The sequence below is a fragment of the Sciurus vulgaris genome (assembly GCF_902686455.1).
Source record: "Sciurus vulgaris genome assembly, chromosome: 11".
In the NCBI taxonomy this organism is placed as follows: domain Eukaryota; kingdom Metazoa; phylum Chordata; class Mammalia; order Rodentia; family Sciuridae; genus Sciurus; species Sciurus vulgaris.
The window spans coordinates 6,859,377-6,875,269 of NC_136472.1; the positions used below are offsets into that span (position 1 = coordinate 6,859,377).

Genomic DNA, 15,893 nt, shown 5'->3' on the forward strand with positions numbered 1-15,893 from the left:
ACTGGAAGATAACAGATGACATTTAACTTTTATTGATGGTGGGTCTTCCTGTTTCCCCATATCTGACCTTTCAACTCCTGATTTTTCTTTAGTATTTTTATTATATAAAAGTAATACAATCTACTTTGGAGGCAGAGTCAGGAGGATGGTGAGTTCAAAGTCATGTTGATCGATACAGCAAGACCTTGCCTCTTTTCTGGGGGGTGGGATGGGGGTATCAGGGATTGAACTCAGGGGCACTCGACCACTGAGCCACATCCCTACTCCTATTTTGTATTTTATTTAGAGACAGGATCTCACTGAGTTACTTTTACAGGGTTGGCTTTGAACCTGTAATCCTCCTGCCTTAGCCTCCCAAGCCATTGGGATTACAAGCATGCACCATTGCACCCAGCAAGACCCTGTCACTTACAAGAAGCCACTTATAAGAAAATTAGCTCACTGGTAGAGTGCTTAGGATGCTCTGGGTTCAATCCTCAGCACCAAATAGAAAAACAAAACTGGTTCCAGGACAACTGGTTAGCAACATGCAAAAGAATGAAGGTGGACCTCCACCCCACAACACACACACACAAAAATTAAAATGGATCAAAGGCTTGAATGTAAAGGCTAAAACTAAAATTCTTAGAAGAAAACAGTGTATATATTTATGACTTTGAATTAGATATAACATCAAAAATGCAACAGTTTCTTAGGTATAACATCAAAAACACAAGTAACAATAAAAAAACAGCATAATTATAGACTTATAAACCTTCTATGTTCCAAAAGCCAATAAATAAAGTGAACAGGGCTAGGGATATAGCTCAGTTGGTAAAGTGCTTGTCTCCCAAGCACAAGGCCCTGGGTTCAATTCCCAGCAACACACACACACACACACATACACCAAAAAAAAAAAAAAAAAAAAGAACAACCTACAGAATAGGATTTTTCTCCCATTTGCAAAGCATACATCTAGTAAGAATCTAATACCCAGAATATTTAAAGAATTCCTACAAGAATAAAAGTGAACAGGTAAAAAATGATCAAAGGATACACAACTGACCAATAAGCACTTGAACCATCATTAGTATTATGGTTTGGATATGTGTTGTCACCCAGAAGCTCACGTGAGAAAGAACATAAGAATGTTTAGAGGTAAAATGATTAGGTATGAAAGTCTTAGTCTAATTGATGGCTTAATCCACTAATATGAATTAACTTGGTGGTGACTATTCACAGGTAGGATGTGGGTCACTGGGGTATGACTTAGGGTATTTTGACCCTGGTTGGCTGAGCTTTCTCTATTTCCTGATTGCCATATTCTGAGCTGCTTTCCTCTTCCACACCATTCTGCCATGTTTTGCCTCACCTTGGGACAGATACATGGAGTGAGTGGGCCATCTACAGACTGAGACCTCTTAAACCGTGAGGGCTGAATAAACTTTTCCTCCTCTACAATTTTCTTGTCAGGTTTTTTGGTCACAGCAGTAAATGCTGACCAAAACAATCAGTCATTAGTTTAATATAGGTTTAGTAGTTATTAGGAAAATGCAAATCCAAAACCACAAAAATCCAGGTGTTGGGGATAGCAGCTACACATCTGTCATCCTAGTGATTTAGGAGGTGGAGGCTGAAGGATGCTTGAGTTTGAGGTCAGCCTTGGCAACTCGGCAAAACCCTCAAGATGTTAGTGAGACCTTTTCTCAAAACAAAAAAAATAAGAAAGGCTAAGGATGTATCTCAGTGGTAAAGCACTCCTGAGTTACAACCCCAGTACCTTAAACACACACACACACACGATATCACTTCAAACCTAGCTAAGAGTCAAATATTGAGTGTTGGTGAGGATTAGAGAAAGTGGAATCCTTTTACACTTCTAGTGGGAATATAAAATAGCACTGCAGCCTTTTAGAAAATACTGGCAGTTTCTCAAATGATTAAATATAAAGTTATTGTATGTCCTAGTAATTCCACTCCCATGCATCAATCTACCCAAGAAAATGAAAACATACACTCACACAAAAACTTGTACATAGCAACTTTACTACCCCACCCTTTGTTCAAGGGGTACTCTACCACTGAACTATACCCTCAGCCCTTTTTATCCTGAAACAGGGTCTTGCTGAGTTATCCAGGATGGCCTCAAATTTGTGCTCCTCCTTCCTCAGCCTCCCACATAGCTGGATTATAGGCAAGCACCACCACATCTGGCTTTTTTTTTGTTTTAAAAGATAGTGTCTCACCACGTAGCCCAGATTGGTCTCAAATTCATGGGCTAAAGTAATTGTCCCACATCAGCCTCCTGAATGGCTGGGACTACAGGTCTATACCACCATTCTCAGCTCTTACAGCAACATTAAAGACAGCAACATTATTCACAGTAGCCAAGAAGTAGAAAGAACCCAAAGATCCGTCAAAAGAAGAATGTATAAATAAAACATAGTATATCCATATAATGAAACATTGTTTAGCAATAAAAAGGAATTAATTACTGTATGCTATGACTGAAAACATTCTGTCAAGAGAAAAAAGAGTCACAAAAGACCACGTTATAATTCTGTTCAGATGAAATGTCCAAAACAAGCAAATCTAAAGAGAAATAAAGTAGATTAGTGGTTATCAGCAGCTGGGTGAAGATGGGCAATAACTGCTAATGTGTTCTGGATGTCTTTGGGTAACAAAAGAGTTCTGAAATTAAATAGTGGTAACTGATATTACTAAAAATACTGCTGAATTATAAATTTTAAAAGGGTGTGCCAGGTATGGTGGTGCATGCCTGCAATTCCAGTGGCTTGGGAGACCGAGGCAGGAGGATCACAAGTTCAAAGCCGGACTCAGCAAAAAACAAGGCTTTAAGCAACTCAAAACAGGGCTGGGGATGTGGCTCAGTGGTTCAGTAACCCCGAGTTCAATCCCTGGTACCCGCCTCCCCAAAAGGATGAATTTTTTGGCATATAGAGTCTCAATAAAAAATAATAACTAACAACATGTAAAAGTATAAAAGGCAATATAATGGATCTGTTTAAGTAAAGCAGTATATTTTTACAATGATGTAGACCAATAAAAAAGGCACTGTTAGAGAACACTTTTTGAGAAACTACAATTTTTCCTAAACAATTCCCATAGTCATTTTAGTTAATTTTATATGAAGGGGAACATGAGTGAGTAAAACAAAGCAGAATATTTCATTAACTAGTATTATGTGCCAGGAATTCAAAAGCAATTTGTTAATCCTGAGAATTTCCATTACTTCTAGTAATGAATGAATCTAATTCACCACATTAACAGATTAAAATAGTAATATATAATCATCTAGATCTATGCTACCCAATACGGTAGCTTCTAATGACACATGACTATTAGATTTAAGATTAAATGCATTTTCGATGAAGAATGCTGGGGAAACTGGATATCCAACAATGAAGTCAGAACCTTTATATCACATGCAAAAAAAAAAAAAAAAAAAAAAACTTCAAAATGAGTTGAGGCATTAAAGCTAAAAGTATAAAATTCTTAGAGGAAAATAGAACAAGGTAACACTGAATTTGGTGAGATTGCTTGGGGCATAAAACCAAAAGCACAGGCAACAAAAGAAAAATCAAACATAAATTATATTTCATCAAAATTTAAAACTTTTGTGTAAAGGATACTATCAAGACAGTGAAAATACAAACCACAAAACTGAAGAAATATTTGCAAATCATTTATCTGCTAAAGGGTTAATATCCAGAATATTTAAAGAATTCTTACAATTCAACAATAACAAAACATACAATCCAATTCAAAAATGGGCAGTCTGAATAGATATTTCTCCAAAATACAACATGAGCCTATGCCGGAAGCTCAGTGGTAAAGATTGAGGGAGCCTGGTGGTGGGTTGGCAGTAGCTCTCCTGGGGACTTCCACATCTTTCTCCACAATACCTACCACCCTCTAAAATTAAACAAACCCCCATATACCTCAAATATCAACCAGATGAAGCTGGGCATGGTGGTACATACCTATAATCCCAACACTCTGAAGCTAAGGCAGGAGGATCACAAGTTTAAAGCCAGCCTCACCAACTTAGAAGCCCTAGCAATTTAGTGAGACCCTGCCTTTAAAAAAAAAAGGGCTGTAGATGTTGCTCAGTGGTTAAGTATCCTGGGGTTCAATCCCTGGATACTTAACCACTGATACTTAACCACTGGATACAAAACAACAACAACAGATGTTAAAGGTAGTTCTTTCAGGAGAATTTAAATGATTTCTATTCCCAAAGAGGCCCAAAGGAGTCAGAGCAGTAATAGTACAGAGTATGAAAAAGTCTGCTATGTCTTTTTTTTAAGTTGTAGATGGACACAAATACCTTTATTTAATTTATTTTTTTAATGCAGTGCTGAGGCTTGAACCCAGTGCCTCAGGAGTGCTAGGTAAGTACTCTACCACTGAGCTACAGTCCCAGCCCCCTGCAGGTCTTTTTGTCAAACACACCCAGAATGGTGGGCTACTCCCTCTGAAGGTGAACAATGATGTCAAAGCAAAACAATGATAGCAGCTCATATTTGAGTGCTTACCACATATCCCGTACAGTAATAAGCACCATGCATGTACTGACACAGTTAAATTCAACATCTCAGTGATATATGATCCTCTCTACAAACATGGAATTGAAGGACAGAAGTAGTAATTCTGCGCAATTTACAAAGGAATTGGTGCACGTATTAACTAGCGTGGATGGGATTAAAACACAGGCACTTTGGTTCTGGAGCTGACAGCCCTAACCACGGTTTTATATGCTCCTGAAATTGTGTGGGAATAAAACCTCAGCCAAATCAGTAGCTTGAGGCAGCTGGAAGAAAACTGTCAAAGGAGACTTCAGATAGTTGAAATGGTTTTGGCAGAGAGAAGGTAAAGTAGTGGAACCAGTCTGCAACAAAGGAGAAGGTCTTTAAGAAGAAAACCATGCTTGGTAAACAGATAATCAAGAAATGTTCTCCCTAAGGTACAAGGTTTGTGATATTTGCGCAGACACATTACGTTTCTAGTTCTTTATGCCACTTTTATTTAATATTCTACCATTCCTGATTTCTAATTCTAGCTTTTACTCCACAAATTATTTTACTGATTATTTCCTATTCTGGCTGAAATAAAAATATTGCTATTCCAAATGAGAGACCTTTTTATATCTCAAAGTGCTTCACTGAACTCAGTACATTTATTATATGTATACTATGAAAATTTGTTCTTGTTCTCATAAAGATATCTATAATCAGTGACATTTATTATACATTTTCTACAATGATGACACTACCAATTTTTTTTTTTACTAAGATTAATTTCTTCATCTCCTATTCACAAAGGAATTTAGGATTCTGATTTTACCCTACTGCCTGAAAGCAAAGTTTTAAATCCAGAGCCTCTTGCTGGTGATAACATAGTAGCCAAGTAACAACTAGATCTTCAAGTCTCACTTTTGAGTTACAGATTTACAAAAATGTTTAAGGCATCTTTTTGTAAAATTGTAACGTTACACAGATTAAATACCAATCTTTGCAGCCTATAGCAAATTCTTACTTCATTCTTTTAATATGCATTTATATCTATTTTAAAGGAAGAAGCTAAGGCTCTCACTCCAAATGAATATACATATTCAAATAAGCAACTGAACTTTAAAATAATGTTATTATTTTCAATTTACTTGCAAGTTCATAAAGCAACATTACTGCAAGATCACACTTTGGGGCAGGTATATATGTTGATCTATTTCCCTCTGTGCTAGTCTCATAATTATCTGAACACACTTATTCATTCAACAAGCTTATGCTGAATATGGAGTATCAGCCAGATTCTCAGAATACAAAGGTTAAAAGGCAGTCTTTTTTCTGTTAGTTGCAGATGAACACAATACCTTTATTCTATTTATTTATTTATTTATTTTTAATACTTTTACTAGGGTTGGAGTTCAGGCTCAGTGATAGAGCACTTGCCTAGCATGTGTGAAGCACTGGGTTCAATTCTTGGTTCAATAAATAAATAAATAAATAAATAAATAAATAAATAAATAAGGATCTATCAATATCTAAAAAATATTTTTAAAAACATTTTCAGTTGTAGATGGAAACAATATTTATTTGTTTTTATGTGGTGCTAAGGACTGAACCCAGTGCCTCACATGTGCTAGGCAAGTGCTCTATCACTGAGCTATAATCCCAGCCCAAAAGGTATAGTCTTAACTCCATAGATCAAGAGCCAATAGGGGAAGACACATAAATATAGTATTAAAATTAACATAGAGGGAATGCCAAAGATTCCACATGAGAAGGTGTTTACTCATTCCATATAACTTTACTGAACCCTACTAAATTCCAGCAACTATGTATGCAGGATTGGATAACCAACTTAAGGCCAGTCAGGGAAACATAGGGAGAGCCTGTCTCAAAAAAAAGGATTATTGCTCCTCTTATAGCAGTAATCTCTTCAAACTTTGTGGAGGTTTCCCTACCTCTACTGGATTTCTTAGTATTTCCTAACAAAATATACATGCTTATATAGATAGATAGAAAGAAATACAAAACACTTGTGAAATAAAATGTTAGCAAACTGTTTATAAAATCTGAACATTTCATTATACTTCATGAGGGATTTCAATGAGAATATGATATGGGCATATGAAAGAAAGAAAAAGAGAGAGAGAGAAAGAAAGAAAAAGAAAGAAGGAGGGGAGGGAGGAAGGGAGGAAAGAAGGAAAGAAAGAAAAGAAAGAGAGGGGGGAGGGAGGGAGGAAAGAAGGAAAGAAACAAACTAACTAACTAACTTAAGCACAGGGATAAAAGAAGACCACATGTAGAATTTTAACCTAATTGGGTTTTGTTTTTTTGGTTTTGGTACTAGAGATTGAACTCACCAGTGCTTTACCACTAATCCATATCCCCAATTCAGGGTCTCGAAAAGTTGCTTAACACCTCACTAAATTGCCCATGCTGGCCTCAAACTTGAAACCCTCCTGTCTCAGCCTCCAGACATCATGGGATTACAGGTGCGCTGCCAACCCTGTTAACACGTAACTCCTTTATAACTTACAAAGAAAGTCTCCTCCTACATTTGATTGACACAGCTAGAAAATTTGTATTTGTTTTACTCAAAGTTCAGCCAAGTCAGTCTTCAAATATCTTCTGGAACAAGTTAGATTAATTTTTTCGGAGGTCAATAATACATAAAACACTTTCCATATATGAAAAACATGAGGACTTCACAAAAATTCCCATGACAAAACAGTGTAATCCATAAAAGGAACCAAGTGTGGTGGCACATACTTATAATCTCAGTGGCTCAGGAGGCTGAGGCATGAGGATCATTGAGTTCAAAGCCAGTATCAGCAGTTTAGTGAGGCCCTAAGCAATACAGTGAGACCCTATTTCTAAATAAACTACAAAAGGGCTGGGTGTGTGGCTCAGTGGTTAAGCACCCTGGTATCAAAAAAAAAAAAAAAGATAAAAATGAAAACATAGAAGGAAGGCATCTTCTACAGATTCTGGCAAGAGCTTATACACACCTATCTTCTATCTCTCTGGTGAGAGAGAAACATGCTCAGAAAGCAGAATGCTCAACAAAAGAGAAATATATAAAACAAAATGAACTTTCCCTTAAAGTTTCCCTCAGAATTAATGTCAAACAGTTACCTTATACAGAATGACCCTAAAATTCTCTGGAAGTCAAGATACACTCAACCTCACCACAAATATGCCCTCCACAAAACCGACCGGCAGAGAAATGAATGAGAGTGCTGTATCTCTTTAAACAATACTGCCTGCTTTTCTTCTTATCACTTGGTATAATAAACTATTATTCAGTGTACTTGCTGCATATTTAACCATTATATCACCACAATTCTGCAAACGAAAAAAAAAGTGGCTACCAGTAGCAAAATTACCCCCTGAAATTTAGGAAAGAAAAGACATCTCAACTTCACCTTAAAGAAAAGTAATCTGAGGCTGAGTATGGTGGTGCATACCTATAATCTGTTACTCGAGAGGCTGAGACAAGAGGATTGAAAGTTGCAGGCCAGTCTATACAACTGGACAACTCAGTAAAACCCTGTCTCAAAATAAAAATTAAAAAGGGCTGCAAATGTAGCTCAGTGGTAGAGCACTTGGCCTATCACATGCAAGGCCCTAAATCCACCAACCCCCACCACTGCAAAAAAACTTTTTAAATAAACATACATACATAAACAGAAGTAATCCTAGTTCTGATATTATAACTAAAGTACATTCTTGCAGGCACAGTGGCCCATGCCTGTAATCTCAGCAGCTTGGGAGGCTGAAGGAGGAGGATCATGGGTTCAAAGCCAGCTTCCGCAACTTAGCGAGGCCCTAAGCAACTCAGTGAGTCACTGACTCTAATTATAAAAAGGTCTAGGGATGTGGCTCAGTGGTTAAGCACCCCTGCATTCAATTCCTGGTACCAAAAAATAAAAATAAAGTACATTCTTTGTTTTCCCAGAAACCTGTCTCCTTGGATAGTAACAAAAGCAGTTCTTAACCATATTAAACTTTCTATTAACGTGCAAATGTTCATGAGGTTTATCCTCCAAAAGTAGTCTAGTCAAACCATCAGAGAGCCAATGTGGTGGCACATGCTTATACCTCAGTGACTTGGGAGGCTGAGGCCCTAAGCAACTTTTCCAGACTGTCTCAAAACAAAAAATAAAAAGGGATGGGGATATGGCTCAGTGGTAAAGTGTCTCTGCGTTAAATCCCCAAGACCAAGAAAGAAAAAGGAAGGAGGGGCAGATAAAATTGTAAATTAACAGTATTTGTCAATGTTTAAGCCACCCTGAACATGCATTTCTTGAGTAATTGTACAATAAAGATGTAAAATCTCATTCCATCTTCTGCTAACCCATTCTTTGAAAAATTCACTTCTTTTCAGTAGTCCCAGAACAGTTTTAAAACAGCACTCTTAATATATGACATTTAAAAATTAGCCTGAACTAAATGAAATCATAACCCCAAAGAAAATAAAATATCTGCCTTTCTCATTATTTATCTTCTGGAATAGAAAAGGGGATCGATCCCTCTAGCTCCCTGTGTTGGGGATCAAACCCAGGGCCTTCTGCGTGGTAGACAAGCACCCTATCACTGAGCTATCCCCAGTCCTTTTATTTTTTGAGACAAGGTCTTAACTAAATTGATGAGGCCGACTTCAAAGCTCCAATTTTCCTGCCTCAACCTTCCAGGAAGTTGGGATTACATACATGTGTGGGCCACCATGTAATCAGAAAAGAGGATTTTAAAAGGCCTGACATCACTAAGATATAATCTCTAAAAATCATCCCTACACAAAAAAGCAGAAAACTGTAATAACTTAGAAATATTGTTTTTCAAGTCAATCAATTTCTTAACTTTATTTTCTGATGTTTCTGATGAAACATCCAGGGAGATTCAAATATTCCCTGCACTTTTGTTTACTGCCTGATTTATTTCTATAGCAACAGATACCTAGAAAACAAACAATATAACGCCTACTTTTTTCATCATCTTCTGTAACTAATATAGCCAAAAGTCACATGATACATTGGTATAGGCCATGCCAACTTAGTTTCTAAAAGGTAAGGATACATTTGTTACACAAGAACATCTTATGGAAAAAGAAAAAGCCCCTAGAAGTTAACCTTGAAGTTAAAGGGGAAATATAAATGACCCCCCCACCCCCCACCCCTTTTTTTTGGCCAGTCACCAAGAAAGGAACTATGACCTGAAAGGACAGCTTGTCCTGAAAAACACTAATTCTAGACATTTGCTTCGTAAATGATAAAAACCATGAAATGTGTCACACATGCTGTCACACATGTATAAATCTTTAAACAAATTTAAGCAGTCATCTGAAACCCGAAGACATTATATAAATGCACCAATTTCTAACTTTGCCACAGTACTCTCATCAGGGTGCTTTCCTTCATGACCCTTCTCTCTGGATCTGTGATTAATGTTTTGATTCACAAAAGTCAACCTCTTAATCAACATATGACCTCTTTTCAAACTGTCAAACTTGAGATTTATGAAATTTCATGTCTAGGAATAGAAGTTTTAGAAGGAATTGGCATAAGATTAAGAGCTGGTATTTTAAATTATTCCCCACAAACACATATTCTTCCCTCTCCCACCACTACATTAAAGTTCTGGCAAGACCTCTTCTAAGCATTTAGTCACCCCATCTGTGCCAACCAAAGTTAAAGCAGAGAAAACTATGGTTTCATTTCTGAATTTGCTGAACATTGCTGTAAGAGTGGTAAACGGACCTACGTAATCAAAAAGGAAAACTTAATAAAAGCAACTCTGCTTAACTCACCGGGAACACTAAAAATTAAAGTTAATGACTGCATCCTGGCTAAGTTTCTATAGACGTAAGTTGTCATATCACCAAATCATTTCAATCAAGTTAAAATTCTTATATATAATATTCACTTTTAGGTATACTCTTCTTTATTGCCCTTAAAAAAACTACATAACAACAATAAGGTGATTGGATCAGAAGTGGGTCTGTGCCTAGGTACTTGCCACTTTGGGCCTCAAATTCCCTGTCATTTTCTTGTGTGAAAATGTCAAGAATTTCACACCTAATGCACAGGATAGCTGTGAGGTTTGAGAATATATGTATAAGTACTTTGCAAACTTGGCCTTATAAATGAAAAGGGAGGTGACAGTGCAGCTTAATAGGGTCTGGATTTGGTTTCTATGGTTCAAATCCTGGTTCAACCTCTCACTATACATGAATGATGTAATTAATGATGATAACAGAAGCCACTGTGCAGGGCTGTATGAGGATAAATGAAATAAAAGATGCAAAGTAACCATGTATACGTTAAAAATATTACCATCCGTGGTTTTGAACATTGGATTAGAAAAATCTTTCCCCCAAAAGAATGGTCTATATGGCTTAAAATAAGGCCCATGTCACACACCTTTTCTCAAAAGTCATTTAACATCAAATAAGATTTTTTCTTCCATCATCCCAAGTGGTGGACCTCTAATGTGTTTCTAAGTCCATACACTGGGAGGAGGAACTTTTTTGTTTAATGATTCCATTATCTATAAATCTCCTCACATCAAATGTATAATAAGAGATGAAATTTTATGAAATCCATCAACTGTAAGTACCATTTCCTGAAAATTTTTGTTACAACTAAGCATATCCATTTGTATTGCTATTAGATCATAAAACAAAATGTATTTTCTAGTACATCCAGTCAAGAGCTCTGAAAAACAATGTACTACAAATATACTGCTTTCCTTAGTCTACTGCCTAGCAAAGGCTATACACACACCACCTAAAACCTGTAGACTTAAGCATTTGTGATATATTAGATTGAAGGTAATTAAAGGTTTCAGGTGGATATAATTTTATAAATTCAGCAAAGTCACAGTTTACTGTACCATATCATGCGCTTAGCACAATTATTACAAGTCTTTTTTATCACCAACTTGTCCACAGTCAAGTCAGACAAAAAGGCAGGCAAGTGAGGTCATCTGAGCTTTGTTAGTCACAAATAAAGGTGCTCTTTCCTTTCCTCTGAACAGATCTCTTGCTGTAAATCTTGAGGTATACTTCCTAAGTGAAGGGCGTGCCTTCAGAGCAAACTAGTCAACAACCACTTTGCTTCTGGCATTATGATTACTGCTCTTATCCTGAACTTGTATAAAAGCAACCTACAGACATTGGCTCAAGCTGTGAATTTCTTGCAATCCTGGCAAAGATAAGCCTCCATCCAGCTAACTGCAACAAATGTAAATGGAACATACTGAAAGGCAAAGCCTGTCCTCACCAGCAGCTGAATCTTCATCCTGAGTATAATTCAGGGCACCAGCGTTCTCAACAATAGCCTCCCTGAGAGGCTACAAAGAATTCTATTGGTGGCAATGGCTCAAATATAACATCACTGCCACTTTCTACCAGGACTGAATTGTAGAACTCTTGTTTCAAAGTTTCTTTCCCAATGAGTCCAAATAGACCCAAAGGAAACCTGATGAATTATCAGAGAGAAAAGGCAGTGAGGCAGGGCTAAATTCAGTGCTACATCACAGCAGTATATATTTTTGTGTGCATGATAACATATAGATAAAATTACCATTTTAACTATTTTTAGGAGTACAGTCTAGTGGCATGAAGTACATTCACATGAGTATGCAACCACCACCACTATCCATCTCTAAAACTTCTTCATTATCCCAAACTAAAACTCTGTATTTGATGGAATTTTTTTCCCACTGATTCTCTTTTACTGATATTAACATACCCTAACTGCAAATGTTTCTCCCTTCCAAGAATAGACCCATTCCAACTACTGACTGAATTTTGAAGGGAAAAACAAAAAAGGTTCTAAGCTGGGCACAGAGGCATATGCCTATAATTCCAGTGGCTTGGGAGGCTGAGGCAGGAGGATGGCGAGTGCAAAGCTAGCCTCAGCAACTTGGCAAGGCCCTAAGAAACTCAGCAAGATTGTCTCTAAATAAAATATAAAAAAGGGCTGGGGAATGTGGCTGTGGTTAATGGTCCCTGGGTTCAATTCTTGGTACAAAAGAAAGAAAAAAAAAAATCCCTTTAAAAACTGAAACAAGACAGGGATGCCCTCTTTCACCACTTCTATTCAACATCGTCCTTGAAATACTAGCCAGAGAAATTAGACAGACTAAAGAAATTAAAGGGATACAAATAGGAAAAGAGGAACTCAAGCTGTCACTACTTGCTGATGATATGATTCTCTATTTAGAGGATTCAAAAAACTCCACCAGAAAACTTCCAGACCTCATCAATGAATTCAGCAAAATAGCAGGATATAAAATCAACACACATAAATCTAAAGCATTTTTATACACAAGTGATGAAACATCTGAAAGGGAAATGAAGAAAACAACTCCATTCGTAACAGCCTCAAAAAAAAAAAAAAAAAAAAAAAAAAACTTGGGAATCAACGTAACCAAAGAGGTGAAAGATCTCTACAATGAAAACTACAAAACATTAAAGAAAGAAACTGAAGAAGACCTTTGAACAGGGGAAGATCTTCCATGTTCTTGAATAGGCAGAATTAATATTATCAAAATGGCCATACTTCCAAAGGCACTATAAAGATTTAATGCAATTCCAATTAAAATCCCTATGACATTTCTCATAGAAACAGAAAAAGCAATCAGGAAATTCATCTGGAAGAACAAAAGACATAGAATAGCCAAAGCAATCCTGGACAAGAAGAGTGATGCAGAAGGTATCACAAAACCAGACTTTAAATTCTCCTATAGAGCAATAGTAACAAAAACGGCTTGGTACTGGCACCAAAATAGGTAGACCAATGGTACAAGATAGAAGACATGGAGACATACCCACATAAGTACAGTTTTCTCATACTAGACAAAGGTGCCAAAAACTTACAATAGAGAAAAGATAGTCTCCTCAACAAATGGTGCTGGCAAAACTGGAAATCCATATGCAGTAAAATGAAATTAAACCGCTATCTCTCACCCTGTACAAAACTCAACTCAAAATGGATCAAGGATCTAGGAATTAGACCTGAGACCCTTCACCAAACAGAATAAAAAGTAGGCCAGAATCACGTTGCCTTAGGACCAGACTTCCTTAACAAGACCCCAATAGCACAAGAAATAAAAGCAAGAATCAAAAATTGGGATAGATTCAAACTAAAGTTTTATCTCAGTAAACAATCAATAATGTGAAAAGAGAGCCTACAGAGTGGGAGAAAATCTTTTCCACACACACTTCAGACATAGCACTCATCTCCAAAGTTTATAAAGAACTTAAAAAACTTTACACCCAAAATACAAAGAACCCAATCAATAAATGGGCTAAGGAACTGGGCAGACACTTCACAGAAGATACACGGGTGATCAACAAATATATGAAAAAATGCTCATCATCCCTAGTAATTAGAGAAATGCAAATTCAAGCCACCCTAAGATTTCACCTAACTCCAATGAGAATGGCTATTATCAAGAACACAAGCAATAATAAGTGTTGATGTGGATGTGGGGAAAAAGACACACTCATACATTGCTGGTGGAGTTGCAAATTGGTGCAGCCACTCAAGAAAGCAGTATGGAGATTCCTTAGAAAACTTGGAAAGGACCCACCATTTGACCCAGCTATCCCACTCCTCGGTTTATACCCAAAGGACTTAAAATCAGCATACTACATTGATGCAGCCACATCAATTCATAGTTCATAGCTCAATTCACAATAGCTAGATTGTGGAACCAATCTAGATGCCCTTCAATTGACAAATGGATAAAGAAACTGTGGTATATATACACAATGGAATATTACTCAGCCATAAAGAAGAATAAAATTATGGCATTTGCTAGTAAATGGATGAAGGTGGAAAATATCATGCTAAGTGAAATAGGCCAAGTCCAAAAAACCAAAGGCCAAATGTTTTCTCTGATATGTGCATGACAATATGTAATGGGGGAGGGGACGGGTGGCAGGGGGAAGAGAAGAATGAAGGAACTTTGGATGGTGTAGAGGAAAATGGGGTGGAAGTGGGTGGAGGACAGAAAGATAGTAGAATGAAACAAACAGTATTACCCTATGTGTATGTATGATTACACGAATTAAAAAAAAAAAAAAAAAAGCAAGTTTTGTGAAGTGGTATCTTTCTTTTTCACCAATTTCCTCTAAACCCAACTTCCAGTTTATCAGGAAACTGTTCAGGAAAACAAACTACATAATGGCCAGATGTGGTGGTATATACCTGTAATCTCATGACCAGGAAGCCTAGGGCAAGAGGGCACAAGTTCAAAAGACCCAGGCAACTTAGTGAAACCCTGTTTCAAAATAGAAAAAATAAAAAGTGCTAGAGATATAGCTCAGTGTAGAGCACACCCTGGGTTCAATACCCAGAACTACCAAACAACAACAAACTACACAACGAAGAAACAGAGAAGTACAGTATGCAAAGCATTGAATCCAGGGGCACTTTACCACTGAGCCACATCCCCAACCCCTTTTTATTTTATTTAGAGACAGGATCTTGCTGAGTTGCTTAGGGCCTCACTAAGTTGCTGAGGCTGGCTCGGAGCTCTCAATCCTCTGCCTCAGATTTCTGAGCCACTGGGATTATAGGCATGTGCTACCATGCCCGACATGAGTGGCATTTTAAAGGACAGTGTCACCCACACAAACATCATCAACTAATATTTGACAAAAGATCAGAGGCAATTAATCCAAGGATAGTCTTTTCAACAAATGGTGCTGGAAAAACTGGACATCTGCATGAAGCATATAAATAAATTTGATCTTGTAATATTCAGAAAAACTAATATGAAATGGATCACAGACCTAAACATAAATTGCAAAACTACTGAACTTTGAGCATAGGAGAAAACCCTATAAATTATTCAAAATGTAATCAATATCATTTCATCGTTAAGTATAAAAAGTTACTGGGCTATTTTTTTTTTCGTATCAAGTCTTCAAGATTCAGTGTGTATCTTATCATCACATCTCAATTTAAACTAGCCACATTCATATTTCACTTTTCCAATATCTATATGTGGCTAGTTGTACTTGACAGCAAAACTCTGTTGAAAGAAGCCGAAGAACCAAAGTTGAGGAAATCAGTCATCAAAAAAGCAATTTTGGGCTGGAATTGTGGCTCAGTGGTAGAGAGCTTGCCTAACATATATGAGGCACACTGGGTTTGATTCTCAGCATCAAATAAATAAATAAGTAAATAAATAAATAAACGAAATTTTTTTAAAAAAATTTTTATAAAGCAATTTTTCGAATTTTTAAAAATTTCCAGTAGGAAAGTCAGACTAACATAATTTTACAAGGTATAACTTAAAAACAAAACTCAAGAAGGAAGGTAGACTAAGACAAGCATTACTACCCCCTATACACATGTATGGCAAAAAATT

The 15,893-nt window shown here is 36.9% G+C and overlaps 1 protein-coding gene across 3 annotated transcripts in view; it reads right to left on the reverse strand.

Moving 5' to 3' along the window:
* KDM2A (lysine demethylase 2A) overlaps nt 1-15,893 on the reverse strand; it is a 104,708-nt gene that overhangs the window by 54,465 nt on the left and 34,350 nt on the right. The window lies entirely within an intron of this gene.